Source organism: Struthio camelus, chromosome 5 (genome assembly GCF_040807025.1).
Source record: "Struthio camelus isolate bStrCam1 chromosome 5, bStrCam1.hap1, whole genome shotgun sequence".
In the NCBI taxonomy this organism is placed as follows: Eukaryota; Metazoa; Chordata; class Aves; order Struthioniformes; family Struthionidae; genus Struthio; species Struthio camelus.
Genome location: NC_090946.1, coordinates 57,023,465 through 57,042,495, shown reverse-complemented (window position 1 = coordinate 57,042,495; position 19,031 = coordinate 57,023,465). Strand labels below are relative to the sequence as shown.

Genomic DNA, 19,031 nt, shown 5'->3' with positions numbered 1-19,031 from the left:
CTGGACCCATCCCTACAGCTGAAAAGAGCTGGCTGGAGGAGCTTCTTTCTTCATATGGACCTGGAGATTTTCAAGAACACAATTGTTTTCAAGGAGATATTGGATGGGTTATTGGAGGAGAAATCTGTAGAGTTACGAAATGCACAGAAACCACCTCTGACCGAAAATCCCTGACCCGCAAATTGTTGGGCCTGAGATAGTTGGAATATCATATTTACTTGCCCTTATTTTATACTGTTCCCTAAATATCCCTGGTGGCCAGTGTTGGACATGGAGATTTGGTCTGGGGTAATAGAGTTGTAGCTGAGTTTTAGAAGTGTTTGCTCATAGGGTGTGAATGCAGTGACCGGATTCCCCCAACCCGCTCTGCTGTGTATGAAGAAGAGCATGTACCAGAGGTTTTCAGTTGTAAGCCTTATGCTTAAATACTGCTCTTGTCCGTTGTTCTCAGCTGGAACTGATTTCTTTCAAGGAGATGGCATTTTGCTCTGTGAAGATGGCACATGTCTGGTGATGCACAAGAGTCGTGTGCAAGTGGAAGCTCACTTTGTGTAGCGGGAGTGGAAGCTGAAACAATGCTGCCTTATGCAATGAGACTCTCATCTTTTTTTTTTCCTCCAAAAAACTTTTTGCCCAAGTTTGGCAGACTTTAAGGCAAAATGTTTATCCATGAACTGAAGAAACATCTGCTGAATATATTTCCGTTTTCAAAACAGGCAGAGGCTAGCCCATTTCTGAAAAAGGGAAGAAAGCGTCCAAGTTAAATATAGCCCTTCCTGCGCAGTTCCTTCTCAGAAATAAAGGATTAATTGAAAATGTCCATGTGCTATCCCAAGGCACACACTTGGCATGGGAAATTTCATCCAGACTTCTAAAGCTCAGGAAATCTACCAGCATTGAAAACAGGACCTTGTGTTGGAAACCCTGAGGCAAGTTTTGCTAAAGTTATCATCTCTGTAATGCTTAGAGGGAATAACCTATTAGTATACAAGCGTGTGGTGCCAGATAAGGTGATAGTGTCTTGTGAACTGCAAATCTGACAGGAACATTCCCTGTAAAATATAGTTATTCTATTTCAAAATGTGAACGTTATCTTGTTAACAGGTCATGCCACTGAGGTGTTCAGGGCTTCCTGATGCCTTTGTAGCTCTTTTGATATGTTCCAGTTAAGTTTCTTTGGCTGTACAAATTATCCTTTCTGTTATCTTCCTCTTTGCTGTAAAGCAGAAATTTAATATTGTGTGCCACAGAAGACAGCTTTTCTCCAACATCTGTTCTAGGATTTTCAGTCATGAGTTGAACAGATACTCTAAATTACTTATTACTGCACTTTAGTGATTCCTGAAAATGCCAATGATGGAGCAAGACATAATAGGGTTAGGTAGAGGTAAACAAGTTCCTCTTATGTAATAATAAAAGGAAACTGTACTCCTCTGAATGTTGTTGCTATTATAGTTGTTGATATGAAAACTGCTGTATTGTGAACACACCATCACCTAACTAGCAATGCTTCAAGTCTGTATTGATCAGGCAGGAATCTGTTCCCCTGCCTGCCTGTACCGATCTCAGCACGGATCATTTTGCTTTAATGATGATTCTCTTGCTGTTGGTAATGGAAATGCTAAAGAAATGACCACCCTGCCTTTCAGGAGGGGAGGAAAAAGGGAGAGAGAGTTGAAAACTGCAAAAAGGGAAGAAAACAGAGGAATGTGACAGAAAAGGCACTTGAAGAGGGCTCAGAGAAGGAACAAAATAAAAGTACACTAGAAAGTTTGGGTGGACTGAGGTGTTTAGGCATCTTTTAGGGAAGGGCAGGCCTTTGGCTGAGCTGGAACTGAGAAAGTAAACTGCGAAAGCCCAGTGCGAAGAAGCCATCCAGATGTTGCAGCAGAAGGCTTTGGCCGCTTACCCCAGGGTTCCTTTACCTGTTTCTTTTGTAAGAGGGCCTTCCCTCTAATTCTATGGTATCGTAGCTTTTGTAAGAGCCTTAAAGTAAGCAATTGACAAAGAGGGAAGAAAAGGGAAGAATCCAGAGCCATGCTTAACTGAGGGGAGGGTGCCAGTAGAGCCTAAAAAAAGATTTGTGCATGAACATAATCATTCCAATGTGCTCATATATAATCTTGGGAGCTCAGTAGTGATGTGATAGAACTTACCAATGAGGCAAAATTGCACAGATGAAAGATGATTGTGAAAAGTTTCAGGAAGGTTTTGTTTTATCACCACTTCATAGGCAGGGGTGAGAAGCATTCAACTATCTATTACTACCCAGGAAAGATCTTGGCATCTCTGGCGTATGAAAGGATTAGTTCAGGGTTTCATGATAACATAGTAATAATAAATCCTAGGGAACAGTAGGAAAGAAATAAAATCGGAGGTTTTCATTATGCCACTGTCTAAAACCACATCACACCCTCATTCATCATGCAGTTCTCAATCCCCTCTCCTCTCAGAGGATATGATAGAATTCAGAAAAGACAGGGAAGAGCATTAAGGATGAACAATAGCAGATACGAAACTATTTCTCTGTAAGAAGAATTTAAATAGACTACAGGTCTTCAGTCTGGAATAGGGACAAGAGGCAGACTTGCGAAGAGCGTATAAAATTCTGAATGGAGTAAAGCTGTATAGGTAATAATTGCCCACTGCTTGTTAGAGTATGAGTACTATCCAGCGGCAGGTTTTAATGAATAGCAGTTAAGTAGCACTTCTGCACACAATATTTGAGCAAGGTATTCTACAGAACACCAGAAACAGATGTTCAAGACCAATTATGCAAGTTAACATCAGAAAGTTTTCTCAGACTCTAATAAGGACAATGCTGCAACCTCTGGCCTGGGAACTGGGGCAGTGGTGGGGGGAACTGTGGTGTTCTACTTGCGCTATTCTAATAGGCTTTCCTTCCTGGGAGAGCATCAGATACAGAAGAAGGTGGTGGTTCAATCCAATAATTTTGTCTTTATAATCTCTACTTAATGAATTGAGGTGAAAGAAACTGAAGGAAGGTTTAAAAAAAAAAAAACTATCCTGCTTCATAGAGCTAGTTAGTAATAGAAAGAAATAATCTTTCTAAATAGTGCTGTTATAGATGCTATTGCAACTTCTGGGTGAAGAAGATAGGAAGATGTTATAGTTAAGAAGTGCATTTTCTAATGATATGCATTCTTGCATGCCTTATGCTACCTGAAAACAGCAGAAGTATCTTTAGGAACTAGGCAAAGCCTATCTGCAAGTAGGCATTGATGGGGATTACGAGGGAGGAATGAATACCTACCTGCTTCCCTAATACATCTGACAGCTTTAGCAGGTGAGGTATCTGTATCAGGCTTGGCAGATATAGGAAGGTACTTTTGCTTGTTGCTGAGACAAGGAACGGTTGCTGCTAGGACTGGACTATGTAGTGTACTTGCTGGATTCCCCTGCATCTCAGATGTAGCCAGATGTTGCTGCTGAGGTTAGAGCATCCTGGCGAGATAGGGTGTGTGTGGGGAGGTGATAACACTCGAGCATCAAACTCATTTCCTGAATGTGGAGAGAGGGTGTTTGCTAACTTACAAGGCACACAGTAAAAAGACTATTAAGACAAGCTGTGCAACTAGTCTGTTAGGCCAAAGACACGTGCGGTAATAGGAGCAGTGGGAAAGGAGAGGAACTGTGCAAAGGGGCTTGGCAAGAGGTAAGGACAGGTGAGAAACAAACAAGTACAAATCACAGGGCAGAATTAGCATGATTAAGTCTGTAAAATGCTTTTTGGCTATTTCTCTAGCTGATCCTTTCTGTATGAGTTTCCTAGAGCTAAAAGATACCAGCCTAGTGCCCCAGGTCAGGCATCTGCTGATGAAGGCAGGAGATGAGCAATGACTTTGGTGGACTCGTGCAAGAGCTCCCTTCTGACTATTTCTTGGAATGCTGTGGCCTTCCGCCCAGTGATTGAGATTCAGTTATGAAGAGAAGCATTTGATATTTGCAACACTATAACAACATGTTGTTATAGAAGTAATCTATTTTTCTGTGGCGGTTATTTGCGTATGCTTCTAATTAGCACCAGAGAGACAGATGAGTACTTACCAGAACAGACAGGATTTCATTTGTTTAATAACATTTGCGGCGTTAATTACAAATAACTTTTAAAAAGAGTAGTTGGTGGTAAAAGCTGTTGTCAGGCTGAAAAAGGAATAGAACTGGAAGGATTAAAATTCTTCCGTAGTTTTTACAGAGGAGAAAGGGACACGAGAAGTAATCGATGACAGCACATAACACTTCTAAGCATTACTCTTCCTCAGTAAGGCCAAATTGTGGCTCATCTAACACGTGAAGAAGTAGTTCAGTCTTGTTCTCATGCTTGTGTGCTGTGTATCTCATCTGACACATCCAGGAGAATCCAGCTGATGGCACGTTAGGTAGTGCGGAGTGGTTTCTTTTCAGTCCACACCCGCAACGCTTTGCAGTGGCTAGAGAGCTTGTGCAAATACTGTTCACTTGCTTTCTTTAGGCCTGTTTCTGTTTTCCTGGCTGTGGTTAACTGGAGCTACTTGAATCAAATCCCCGGCTTTGTGAACAGCTAAAGAGGACAGCAGGTGAGTAGTTGTGATACTCTTTATACTTCCAGAGGACTTTACTACTTCTCTTCTATATACAGTTGGCTGAGGTGGGTAGAATCCTGTTTGCTCCCTTATTTATGGTAAGAGTGGTATTTCTGAGTTATCAGTTAACTCTGTGTGGTGCTGGGTGGTGGCCTTTTTGCACTCCTGTTGGAGCTTTCTAGCAGTCACCCAGGTTTGACCATAGCCTTGTCAGGGGGATTTCTGTTCCTTTTACCTATAGTGCATTTAGGCCTGAGTTTAAGGGAGAAATGTGAATAGAGAAGTGAATGCTAAGCTGAAGTTTCTGACACTGAGAGTTTATGTGAATGGGAAGCCTGTTTCGAGCAGAAAATTTCCATTGATCTTATTAAGAAGAGTAAGAAGGCTTTGGCATTTTGTGTGTACGGATGCTATGGAAAACTGATGGCTGTAGGCTCTGTTGAAGAACAGCTAGATTTGATTCAGAACATATGCAGAGATGCTCCCTCTCAGCTATATCAGTGCTCATATACTTTTTTTATGACAAGCAAGTTTGTAAACATTGGTAGTTTATTATGAGTAGTTTATTTCTTCAGGGAAGAAAGGCTAACATAAGCATCTTATTGTTTCACTAGCAGAAATAATTAAACATGTAGATTTTAATCTACGTTATTCATAGTTACAGTTTCTATAGGATTGCTTTGGGCAATATTTAACCATTAAAAATATCTAATGTTTTCTGCTTTATTTAGTTTAGCGTTCACGTATTACAATAAAACGATGAATAACCAGTTTGCTTTTGCAGTCTCCTTCAGCCAATACATTTGAAACTGAAGTCAGCTAGTCAGCACTGCATGGTTATAATATGACAGGCAAACTGCACAACATTCTAGCTAAGCTTAGGAAAACTATCCAATATGAAGGTCTAATAACTTTCAATGGTATTTAAAAACCAGCATAGATATGAGCAACTTAATACTGATGCCAGTTATACAAAATAAGACAGAGTTTAATAAACCTGCAACAACCTAGCATTTTTGAATTGTTAAGTAACCATGCTTCAGGGTAACAAAAACCGGTGTGAAAAGCCGCCAAACTGGAATGATAATGATGTGCAGTCATTCTGATCCGGGTTAATATATTAATCTTGGTTCAGGCAGGGTAGGGATGTAGTGGACAGATTGCTGCAGGTAATTTGCTGAAGAAGCATGTTGACATAATAAATTTTGCTATCTAAATGTCTTGAAATGCTTGTGTGATGGAGGAAGTGAAATTTCCTTCTTCTAATTCTAAAGACTTGGCAATTGAAACAGAGGGCTAACGTGAGTTGTAGGAAGCCAGACAACTGAAAGAGAAAACAAGTCTGATGCCTTTTCAGCAGCTCTTGGATGAAATTGCTTCCTTGGGACTATCTTCTCCATTTATGCAGAAAAATGTTAAATGCATTAGTAGTTACAGTTATAGTCAATTCTTTCAAGTACCTTTTTTCCTCTCTTCAAAGTAGTTCACACTTCTTTTGCTGTCTCCATGTCATGCTGTCCCAGCTCAGTCCTGCTCCGCTGTTGTTTGGTACCCTGGCAATTACATCTGTGTTATTCCTCACTTTATCCTTGTCCTCCATCCTGTGTCTTGTTCTCACACTACCTGATGTCCTTTTCTAGGGCCAGTTTGGAGGCTTTTCCATGCTGGTTGTTGTTGCGCTTGCTCTCCTTTTTTAAGTCAAACAAGGCAAAAATAATTAGCAGAATATTCAGAGAGCATCTAAAAATTAGTCATAGCCAAATATAACTTTTTTCCTGTGAAACCTGCTTGTTTATTGTTCATGGTGTCCCCTTTCCATTGATGTGTCCTGTAGGCACAGACCTCTAGATGCTCTCCTTCACATCTATTCCTTTTCACAGCGGTTCCTATTTATGAGAACCGCCTTGTCTGCTCGATTCTTCTGTATGATATTCTGGATCCCCTCATTGCTAGCCTTGAGTACTCTATATCATACCAGTGGCATTTTCTGCTTTATTATGCTTGAGCTGACAGGAGCCTGTTTACAATCTGTTAAAAGTCTGAGGCATCAGCTAAGCTTTTGAAAGTAGAGCTTGTTAATATTTCAAAACTTCTTGATCTTTCAGAATTATTATTAGCATCCTATGATGTTCTTAGAGACTAGCCAAGAGGAACACTCCATTACAGTTTGACTGAAGCTCCTCTCCCCTCCTTTCCCTTCAAACCAACTGAACAGCTTTTTAAAAGGAAGTTCTTCATTCATCTCCTTTACCACCGAGTCGCCATCGGACAGTTTATAAAGCTATGATACTTTTCCACCTTCAATTTTCCTTGAGATACTCATTCATGGCAAAATCAGTGTGTCCTACATAGTATTATTACTGAAGTTTATGGTATGCTGAGAGACTGTAAATCATAGGGGTCAAACTAAGAATATTAAATAAGTTTCCAAATCTAAAAAGAAGGGGAGTAATTCTGTAAATGGGCTTCAGTGGAAGGAAAAAAATGAATATTCTCTTCATCCATTTGTTTTGTGGGAGCAGTGAAAGATAATATTTTTAAGGACACAGCATATATTGCAATCTTTTAACCTATTATTATCATCTTTTCTCCCTCTGTTTTTAGAAGGTCACAGTTTTAAATGACAGTTGGTACATTATTGGTCTCTTTCATATTTTATTGCATCTTGCCAATATCTTACTCCTGCAGCAAAGATGGCAGAAAAAGCCGATCTTGCAACATCTCATGGCATTTTTCTTAAAGACTGGAAATATAAGAGGGTGTGCTTTTGAAGGGTGTAGTGAAACAAAACACAGCAATCTCTGTGATTTCTGTCGACTTGGATTCCTGAAGATGGTGGAAGGCATTCAAATATTATTCTGAGTGGAAGGAAAAACAAATAGGTGACAAATAAAACAGTGACAACTAAGAAACCCAGTGACATACCTCTTTCAAAGCAAACTCCCTGAACTGCTTCAAACGCTGTATTCCACAGCTCTTTTCTTCCTAATCTTGCAAAGGCTTAGTTCATGTATAATGAAGCTTGTATGTGTGTGAATAGCCTTAATTGGTATCCCCAGCTATTTACTGACAAAATTTCTTTTTCCCTTAAAAGCCTACCACTGGGAGTGGGAGAGGAGGAAGAGGTAGCTGCTTTTCCTAGGAGCAGCTAGCTTGATTCTAGCAGTGGCTGCTGTTCCACAGGCTCAGGCTACTCCAAAATAAACACTTGCACATGCAAGCATCTGACTTTTGGAAGTACGGTGTGCCTAGCAGCTCCCTTTGGAGCAAACTGACTGGTGGATCATGTAAAAAGCTTTAGGGTAGTAGCTCTGCAGCATATTATATGATCATGCTGATTTGACTTTTAGTTTGAATACCTCTTCTTGCTGCTATTTAAATGAAAAAGATGGTAACTTATCCTTGATTTTTTTTAACATTGATGGATTTTGGTAGTTTTAAATTCTTGTGTAACATGTAAATGCATAGCTAAAGCTTTCAATATCATGATCCTGACGGCTCAATATTATGAACATCTGACCTAGCTTTATTTTATTATTATTATTTTTAGAAAACAAATCTAAGCTTCTAAGATAGTGGAAAATGCAGACTACTTTATATAACTTGGTCTTGCTTCACAGAGATCGCTTGTAAGAAGTAATGGTTTTCTGCCCAGGGTAGAATAGAAACATTTCTATTGACAACTTAATTTGCAATTTTTAAACTACGTTTTATGTACTTGTCTCCTGGATAATTGCTGCTTAAATTTTGAAAGGCAATGTAACTCAAGCCAAGTAACTCAAGAACAAGAATTTGATTTTGTATAAACTGGAAGGAGAACATCAGCACTACTTTAAACATGTTCACTAGCATAGGTTCAGATGAAACTGGCTTTCTTACTATCCCTGTTCTTAAATTCAAACTCTCAAAACTAAATCTTTTTAAAATATAGAGCCATGAAAAGACAGTAGGGCAGACGCATACTGTAAACTTCTGCTCAAATACGCGGGACAGGCCTATCTTGGAAAGGGAAATGAAATTGAACCCTCTCTCTCGTCTTGGTAGTTACATGCAGTAGTCCTTTTTTTTTCCTAGTGTTGCCAAGAAGGGTATTATTAAAACCCTTGAATGCATCAAGTTTTTAAGGACATCCTAGACAAACTGTTGTATTTTTTACTAAGGTCCCTGCATGCCTCCATGGAACCAACAACAGTGGTACAGGGTGGGCATAGGCAACTACCTGTCACTAGACTGTGCGGGGCAGCAAAAAGTCTGGTATAGTCAAAGTCCTTGGACAGTTCAAGGGCAGCTGCTGCTGTTGACCGCAGCGCGTGGAGGTGGATGATGCTTCCTCCTATTGCCACGACAGCATGCTCCAGCCTGTCTCCCCAAGGCTTTTCTTTCATTTGCTTTTCCAGCACAGACTTAGCCTGCTTTAATCTCGTTCTTGAGGAGGCCAGCTTCCAAGCTTTGCTGCAGGTTGTTCTTCTGGGCACGCAGCTATGGCAAAACGTTAGCACAGAAAATCTCTAAGAAACTGCAATCTGAATAGTGCCTGGAAAGTGTGAGTGTGAGACACGGCTAGGAACACATCTGGAACAGACTGCAGGATTTCTTCGTCTCTCAGCTTCCCTCGCTATGAGTCCCAGCTGGTTCACATCAGTAATCACATAATGGTATCTTGATTGCTGCTGCTTCTTAGTATGAAAGTTCAAAAGGTGTTTTCCTTTATCAGCCTCCTCAGCAGATGCTCATGTGACACTGGGATGTGGCAGCCTTGATGTTGTAAATAACTTCCTCCTCCAACACCTTTTTTAAATTAAAGATTTCACTTAGGTATGAGGAACCTCAATAACTTCTTTCCCTTATGCATTCTCTCTTTCTCTAACACTTTTGCCTTAGGAAAAGGTTATGTAAATTTTACCACTATTTGTGAAAAGGTTGATTTCTATTAAAACAAAAACTGGCCACAGAAACTTGTCAGCCTGGTAGAAAAGGCTGATTTGGAAAGAATCAAGTTTCAGCTGGGTTCCTATAAACTTCTCCCTGCAACCCAGCAAAGATATTTAAATATACCCCAATTAGCACACACTTTCCTAATATTACCATAATTTGAAAGTAAGGTGTAGCCAGGATGGCAGGTAGCCACAGGAACCTAGACAGAGAGGAACGGAGTCCCTGCAGCTGTCTTCATTTAGCCCTTGTACTCTTTCTTACCACTTTGCCATGGGTGAGTAAAATGAGCTGTTCTGTTGTATCTGTTGACATCGGTCAGAGACGCACATTATCATACTGTGAAAATGTGTCCCTAATAAAGGGGTCTGCTGTGCAGTCTGAAAGAATTCACTTCTCGCAAAGCCATTATCCCCTCTTTTTCCTTCTGTTTGGAGGTGTGGTCTGTTTGGTGCTACTGCTTTGTAGCAGTAATATCCAAAGCAAGCTGGATATTTTACAGGCCAATAAACTAGATACAGGTCAAATGAGTATTACAGTGATTGCACACTATTTAGTTAAGTTCTGTGTACTTTAGGAAGTGTACCTGTAAGTAACACCAGTTAGTATTGTGACGTCGGTAATATAATCAATATCTTCTTTCTTTTCACAATTCATTATATTTCAGTTCATCTTCTGAATTTTGTTATTTTTTTCAGTATTTCTTGGGCAATATTTCTCAATATGTGAATATTTACTTTTTTTTAAACTTGAGAATTGACTTATTTACTCTTATTGAACCAATTAGTGGAATTTTTAGTGGAACATTATTATGGAAATTGAATTTTTTTTTGTAAATAGGATCAAACATGAACCTCTCAATATAATCCCTATTTTCATGTCTCTGACTATACAAACTTATGACCTGGAGCAGGTCAATAAATTTGAATGTCAAGCCTCAGTTTATTCTCAAAAGGCACAATCCTAAAGGATGTAACTCTTACCTACATAAAACTCCTGCTAACCATCATGCCTATGGAGAACATGCAGGCTAGCAGAATCAGCTAGCAGCTATTTGCCTCAGGCAGGAAAACGTTAATTTGACAGACTTTTGCAATCACAGATAATCAGACATCTTTGCTACAAATAAAAGCTTCTTCATTAAGAATATTTTAAAAACAAAGCTTTGAATATTAAGTGGTTTAGTGCAGCTGCATAGAAGTGTCATGAGAAAGACCAGCAGATTAATCTTATGCTTATAGGTAACAGAGTATTTTTATCACCAGAGGGCACTATCCTTCCAGGTCAACTTTTAACTGTTTTTCTTAAATGGTTTTACATCTTGAAGACTTTTTCAATATAAGAAAAAGAATTTCAGGCAATAGTTAATTTTTTTTTTAATTTTGTTCTTACTTATATATTCATTCAAATCATTTAGGCCATCTTCTCCTTTCCTTTACCTTTTTCATATTTATATAGGAAGAGTATCTAGTTTGGCGTTAGACTAATGTTTAGAAACACCAGCCAATTTGTTGAAAATGCAAAAGGTAAATCCTTTTGTGCATTGTCAGATACCTCTTTGTCACAGTCTAGCTGCTAGTATAGGACCAAACTTGCTTTTGAAAAATTGCTGTGAATTCCTCACTATCTCCCTCCAGAGGGATTCTTCAGGCTGCTTGTCCATGTTCCTTCGCTCCCATCAACCAGCGTTTCAGCAGCTGATAGCAGAGGTGTCTTTCATGCTTTTATATTGACTATACCATGAAGCATTTCTTTGCTGGTGGCTCCTTCTGGGATTTGTCCCTTGCTGACTGCTTTGTCCCAGTGACCACTTCTGGCACATCAAGGACTCCACTTGCTACCTGCTCTCCTCTTAGTGAGGACTTTCGAGGACAATATGAGAGGGAGTAAAAGTCACAGCAGCACAGCCATGCAGCAGCGATACATTCCAGCAGCATGAATCCAAGGTCTCCTTTCCTTATAGCATGTATAAAAGCCCAATATATCATTACATGATATTATGCACTAGTAGCAGTGTCTGTTCATGCCACACACATACACACGATGAATCTTCAAACTCTGTATTTGTGGGTTGCTCCATCCTTGTATCATTCTCATGACAAACAGAGAAGACCTCAGTTAATCCTTTGGACTACAGATACCTTTCTTGTTAATGTCCTGTCTGGTTGTGTCAGTTCCTCTCAGTCAAGTTCTGTTAATTCAGTTGCATGGATATGGTGATGAGACTTCATATCTCTTGGATCTGCCTGTCTTGCATTAGCTATATTACACACTGTACTGAATTCCCTTCTGAAACATCCCAAAGGTGATAATTTTGATTTGAAGACATGAAAAGTTGCCTAAGCTCTCGCAATTTGGGACTGTCAAGTCATCAGCTTTAATTTATGATTGCCAGTAAGGGAGATGGAGAGTAAATGGTTCAATGTTCTTCATCACCTTCCATTTCACTTCTGTGTGAAATTCGTGGTACTGAAGATATACACTTTAAATGACTAAGACACCCCAGCTCTGAAATACTATTCTTTTGTGTTTCACCCCTAGCAACAGGCCACATGCTTAGGATTGCCCGGCTTAGAGGGTGAGACCTGTGGAATGGCTTCTTTTTTTTAATAGTCCTGCTATGTTTATTCTTGAGCTGGGAATTTGTTGCTTCAAAAGAAAGGCAAAGAATAGTGTTGGAGATTTCTGTACGTACAGGCCATTGCTCACCGGAAAAACGGACGGTAAGAAAATTGATCTTGATTGACTAGAAATAGGCTTCCTCATTTAAGGGTAAAAGAAAGATGCGCATGTGGAAAGGAGTCCTCTTAAGGAATCATCTGGAAGGGAAAATCCTGCAGGAAATGTGAGATTATAAAAATGAAATGCAACTAACTATAGCTGCTCCGGTAAGGTTCCTATAGTGCTCATTGGAGTGCCTTTCAGTAAAGCAGTGGTACATCTAACACCTTCCACTCTATTTTTATCCTTTTCCCTAGGAGACAAACCTTTGCAGCTTTGTTTCAATAGGATAATATACACACACACATATATATACATTTTTAAATTTAAACAAATATATATTTCATTAGTGAAAGTAAATACCTCACTTGTCTTTGAGATGGTTAATGTGGATCAGGAAAAACTGTAGTCTCTTGAGTATTTCTGGTCAGTGTCAGGCCTACACATACCCCTTTTTCCTAGTGGGTTTTTGGGAATGACCCTCTATTTCTGCTTCGTCTGCTTTTGGCTGGTCAGAGCAGCAACTCTGGAACCTGCTGCAGGCGCTGTCTTGAGCCAACACATACTGTGACGGGGAACGCTGTGAGCAAGTGCTCGGCCCAAGATATGATTTGTTTTTCCATAGAAGCACAGCAAGTAAAAAGATTAAAATAACTAATCCCTTAGACACGCACACCCCCCCACCTCCGTCTAAATTTGGCTGTCCTTTGCAAGCTTAGGAGGTCCTTGCTGCCCTGTTACAATCTGTTTCTCTGCAGACTCTTTTTTTCCCATGCTGTGGCTTTTTAACTGTTTCCAAGTTCTGTTTGAAAGTTTCTGCCTGAAAGCCCCTGTTGAGGAGCTTTTTCTTGATGCCTTTAATCCGCTTGAAGTAGCTGGAGGAAAGCTTCAAAGAACATATTGCCTCCATTTGCTGCATGGTTAGGGCCCCTCTTCCTCCAGTGGGTTTTTGTTCCAACTTTCCAAAGGAAACTCAAGCTGATGTAACTCCTTGGTTAGCTCTTACCTGTTATTGCAAACACTAAATCCACGGAGATGCAGGATTTGTTTAAAAAAGTTAATCCTGCTTTTGCCTGACCCTACCAGGATGGCAAAAGCAGGAGGTTGTTTCTCTGCACGTTTCAAGTAATGATGGAAAGGAATGACTGGAGATTCTAGCTGTCTAAATTACCAGCAAGAAAGGTTCAAAATCGGGGTAAATTTTTGATTCGAGGTAAAACTCTAAAGGATTTTCAAGAGGCTTCAATATCTATTTAGTTCTGCTATAAAAAAAAGGCAGTGGAAAAATTAATTTCCTTTGGCGAGAGCAGAGTTGGGCAAACCATAATGACTTCTAAAAATCCCACTCAGTTTCTGAAGACCTTCTAAACTCTAGCAAATTCACATATTATCACGCCTTACGTAATACCTTGCAGTATTAGTGTCCCCAAAACTTAGCAGTGACTGTTCCCTCCTTCAGTAAGGATGAGTCTGTCTCCTGAAAAATGGCTTTTAATTCATAGTGGAGTGTTTAGTGTTTAAGAACTTATCCTTTCCAATGTATAGTAGAACTTGCAAGATCTTAGCAAAGAGAAGAGTGAACTTTGTATCTTAAAAAAAAAAAAGGCAAAACAAACAAAAAAACCCTTCTGCAAATGCGTTAATTGTTGGTACCAATGGGTAGCTGCTCACTTTTCAGTGCAGTTGTCTTACTGCCATTTGCAGTATTGACTTCTGCAACCACTGGCCTTGATGCAACTACAGTTCTCTCTCATTTCTCTTTCCTCTGTCTTCATCAGTTACTGAATGTAGTATCCTAAGGCTGCAAGACTGAAAAAGGTATCTCGGTGAAAGTCTTTACTGTTTAAATGTCACAGTGAGGTGGACAGGCTTTATTAAGAGCATTCGATCCCTAAAGATGAAGTAAATCCATTAAGTAGAATCTTTTTTTTTCCTACCTCAAGAGTACAGCAGTGTTGAAGCCAGCTTCCAAGTGGTGTTTAACAAGTTTGGTATTTAACAGCCCAGCTGCAAAACTGTAATTCGTGGCACACGAATTCTTGAAATGACCTGGCTTGAGTATGCCAGAGAGTTGTTAAGGATTTGAGTACTTAATGATGAAAGCTTTCTTCTATCTTTGTGTTTTCCTAAGGCAATTTGATAGCTGAGACCAAGACTTTGCATCTTGAAGTATTGTTTATAGATGCTCACCCTAGGCCTGAATGACTAACTAGGGTAACTTGGGTATTTGTAGAAACCTCACTGCAGCAGCACAAACAGGTATCTATTTTGAGAAGCAGGAGAAATTATCCTGAGCATCATGTGGCTGTGGCTAGGCAGATTCTGATACTCGGACTTCCTCACTTTAAGCTTGCTCAGATCCTTGCATCGCGTTCCAGTCTGCAGGGTAGCTATATCCCTCTGAACAGTGTTATCAGTGGAACCAACCAATACTGCATGCTAGAAACAGTTTTGAGTGACAATCGGAGAACTGAGCAGTAGAACTGAGGGCTTGTTGATGAGTAGCTCTTAGGGGAAGCTTCTCTGGATTTACAGAGGCCAACTGTTCCCTTCCTGATGGACCTCTACATGGAATATCCGCTAGCATGAAAAGGCCTAACGTGAAACAAAAATCTATGGCTAATGTCACTTCATCAGGCAAATGTTTGGCTGCAATCTGACTCGCCTTTTTTTTGCCTACCTGGTGGTTTACTTTATGCAATCTTATGGGAGATGGCTTGGCACAGAACTGCAACTTGAAGTACATAGCTGGGTTTGTGGAAGCTGAAAAGGAAGGGAAAACAGCAGTGAAATACTGCACGCTGCTGCTAATGCAGAGTGCTAGCTTGTGACCCACTCTCTTCTGGATTAGCATCCATATCTGGTGTATTACATGTCTTAGTTATTCTCTCCTGCACATACTATCCATTATGGAATTATAGTTATTAAACATGATCTACACATGTGCAAAATCAACAGCTGAATCAAATCTGTCCCACTACCGAAAAACAGGTTCTTGTGCATACTGTTGCTGTATCTGTTCCTGTGTTCTCAACGTTTACTGTGTCGTCCCTGTGTTTGGGACGATTTGTGTTCAAAAGATAAGCACTGCCTGGAGTGATTTTAAAATCTGAAGTAAAAGTTCTGATGTTTTTAGTAAGACATGCTTTTGTGATTTATATAAGCCAACATGGTGTTAATTATCACTTCTTAAACAGCCTGCCTGAAAGAAAGAATGACACCAACTTTTCAGAACATGATTCTTAAATTTCCAGTGTCTGCTCAGCATCAGTAACTACATTTGGATTTTCAACTCTCATGGAACTGATCTTGAAATGAAATCCTAAATATCTGCTATGAAAGCACAAGCAGTTCTGGATGCATTCCCTGACAGAGGCATTCAAGTGCACAGGGCCTGATTCTTCCTGCCTCCTGTCCATGCAGTTACTCACATCTGTATGCAAAGACAGTGTCCAGTATTATCAGGTAGCATTTAGTTAAATGCTCATCTGAATGATTACAGTGTGTGTGAGGTTGTGGAGAGTCAGGTTCACTGAGCTACTTAGCTAGAAACTTAAAATTTTGGAATGACATTTCTCTGACTCATTCTTCTACCTGCACAGCTTTCAGGTTGCTGACGTACAGGAAGTATTTCTTTCCTGCCTCTAAAATTAAAAGGAAGTTTGTGCTGAACCCCAAAAAGTTGTAGAATAACTCTGCTAAAAAGTTTGGGGTGAGATTCAGTCCTTCAGTTTTGACATGCTACCTCTAATCTGAGGGCTTGCCTACATAGTAGGATTTATCTGAATCGTTTTGAACAAAAGAAGTCTTGTCTGCACTGGGCAAGTCACTAATAATGTAGGAACTGGAGCCATACCGTGCTGCTTGGAAGCAGCAGTTAACTCCATCTTGAGATTGGTTATTGCATGCTGATATTTGCCTGCACTGCACAGTGCTTTGTCAAGCCTCCATTTGCTCTCCCAAGTAGCTCGGGCCATCCAGCCTGTCACCTATGTGTGTCCATAGCACCTTTCATGCCGACTTTCCCCCTTCTTTCTTCCAGCAGGTCCCACCTGGCTATACGCAGTATTCAGAAGCTGACTGTGCCAGTGCTAATAAAAGAAAATCTTATAATAGAAGTGTGTTTGTTGAGGGCATGTCATTCTATAGTTCTTTAATAAAATATGCAGTACATTATGTATTTTAATCAAGCAGGAAATTAATTCAATTAATCAGTACAAGTTCCCCTGCCCTCTTTTCCCTAACATCCTACATTCCAATAATAAGGAAACTCCAGATAGGAAAATCACACATTGCACGGTGTGGTTTAAGAAGGTACTAATACTGTTAACCATTAGCATACTGGACACTTGCTGAAAGACTGCATTTATTGAACACGAGCCTTTACATGTGTTGTGTAGGTTAAAGAATGAGATAGCTAGAGTCAGAAAGCGCGTGTCTGTTCAAGACCAAGATGTGTTGTTCCCTTTCGTATTGGAAAAGCTGGCTAGCTCGTCCAGAATGTCAGGAGAGGAAAGTTTTGGTGACTTGTAGCAGCTGAACACAGTCTTGCTTGTTTACTTGTGCCAGTCACCTACAATTTTTTCCCCTCTCTGTTCTGGTTTTACTCTGTCACAGATGACTTATATCTTATGTCCTTTCGCTTAGATCTTTTAGGTAGGCGCTTTCCTCACTTTGCTGACTGAGCACTCAGACCGGGAATGTGTCCTCTAATATTTGTGGATTTGCAGGCAATTGCTAGTTTGCCTGTCTTCAGCAGCTGTGTTGCCCTTGAGAGCACTGTCAATAAATCTCTTGGCCATGTACTCTTTAAAGCTGTGCCTGCAGACCCATTAATGTGAAATGGAGTTTTAAAAAGTAGCCATCCAACATGCCCTGAGTTCAACATGATAGGTACCCTTCCTACTAATAGTGTGTGTGAACTGGAAAATTTCTTCATGTTGTTGGCACTGGCACGCGCAGGCATTCAAAGAAATTGCCCATGTCCAATTGCTTGAAATATTACATTCTGAGACTCAAGAAAAAAGATAAAGCATTTAGTGAGCCTCTCAAGTGCCACATAGCTCAAGGTGCAAGATGGTTTCTCAAGGCTGAGAAACGGTGGCAAGACCAGGCACACAAAAGGCCTCTCTGAAACCGAGGAAAAGATGGGTAAAGTCTTTTCTGTGAACAGGGAGAGGCAGAATGACGCATAGTGATAAGGAAACCATTGGACTCCATAGGAAATACAGGGGCAGATGCTGGAGATAAACAGGCATATCTTATCGCTGGAAGAGCTTTTCTGCGGAGGCTGCTCCTCCAGTGAATGAAAGTGAACTGTTTGTTTGGACATGGCCCCAGGAAAATATCTCATTCTGAACCTCAGTGCCCTGTAGCAAGAACCTTCAATTTCTACAGCGCCTGTTTTCCTAAGGTTAGTCACTGCCCAGCCTCCTATGCAGTTATCCTTTACAGAGCTGCATTAGGTAATTTATTATTATCATCGCCAGTTTACTGATGACTGTCATTCTGCCTCAGATTCCTTTTTGGCAAAACAGTTAGCATTAAGCCCTACTAAAGGCGTTTTGGCACCTCTAGCTGTGGATGAATGACTCGGGTTATATGGGAAGTCTGGAATTTGGTACAATTAAAACCAGGCCTCCCAAGTCTGGTGTCCTTGTCTTACTGGTTGCTTTATCTGTTTCTAACAGGTATACTAAGGGCATGCTGTAAGACTAGGGCATGGCAGTCTAACCTTTTATGCAATCTCTTTGCTGAAGCAGTATCTGGATGGCACAGAAACAACATAGCTCTTCCAGTCCCATACCTCAGTTAACTCTTGCAGCATAATAATTACTATTATTATTCTTTTCTTCTTGTAACATTCTTACATGTCTGGGGCTTCCTCCCCAGCAAGTGTTTACTTGGAGCTGTGAGCTGAGAGATGCAGCAAGTTATAAGCTGCTGTGTGTTTCTACCATAGGTGCCTGGATCACTAAAGGCTGATAAAGCCTTTGCTTCCCTGCACGTAGGGCTTAGCTGACCAGAAGATAGAGCTGGATTTCTGTGGGCCATTTCGCACATCTTTGCTCTGTTCCTTGCTCAGAGGCATCAGGTTCTTCCTGCACTGGAGTGAGGTCTGCTTGCATGCTCTGAACTAAGAGCTGACCCTTGTGACTTCCATGTCTTTGGAAAGAGCTGGCTTGGAGGATTCCTGTTTCGGCTATGCTGGACAAAATACTGTACGATCTCTTCTATCTATGTTATCGTTAAGTTAGTTTTGGTTAATCATAGGAATAGCTAGGCAGTTTGTTTTTCTTTTTGCTAGGGAATACAATCACTTTTCTGATAAAGAAGTTGTTTAGGAAAAGGGTTAATGTTTAATGAGTTCCGACTTGCGTTAGATAAGAGAGAAAGATTGCAAACAAAGCGTCTGACCCTCCCCAGTACTCAATTTCACAGCTGTTAATAAAACACCAGTCATTCAATAAGTTATATTACAAGTCATAGAAAAGCTTTTTTCAGTTCTTTATGATTTTTACTGGCTGAACTATTTATTTTGTTTTCATCAACCTGGACAAACATCAAACATTAGTAAAACATTAATTCGGTATTTAGTTTGAACATGACGGAATATATATTCAGCCTCAGTGATCAAAAAGCCCGTGGGACTTACAGGTCAATTAGCTTTTTAGTACTCACTGTTTTGATAGGGATTGAATTTTCAAGATTGGTGTATATCATACGTGGTGTGTTCAAGGACTATACAAACAGCAGTGACAGGCAAAGCCAGCAACTCAGCAAGGGACAGTATGT

General features: G+C 40.2%; 1 long non-coding RNA gene across 2 annotated transcripts in view; it reads left to right on the top strand.

Annotated features, from left to right (window-relative positions):
- The window catches only part of LOC138067321 (uncharacterized), a 201,955-nt gene that overhangs the window by 32,555 nt on the left and 150,369 nt on the right, over positions 1–19,031 (top strand). For both annotated transcript variants that reach the window (XR_011141193.1, XR_011141194.1), the window contains exon 2: positions 4,493–4,577. This is a non-coding gene — a long non-coding RNA (uncharacterized lncRNA). The remainder of the gene's footprint in view (positions 1–4,492; positions 4,578–19,031) is intronic.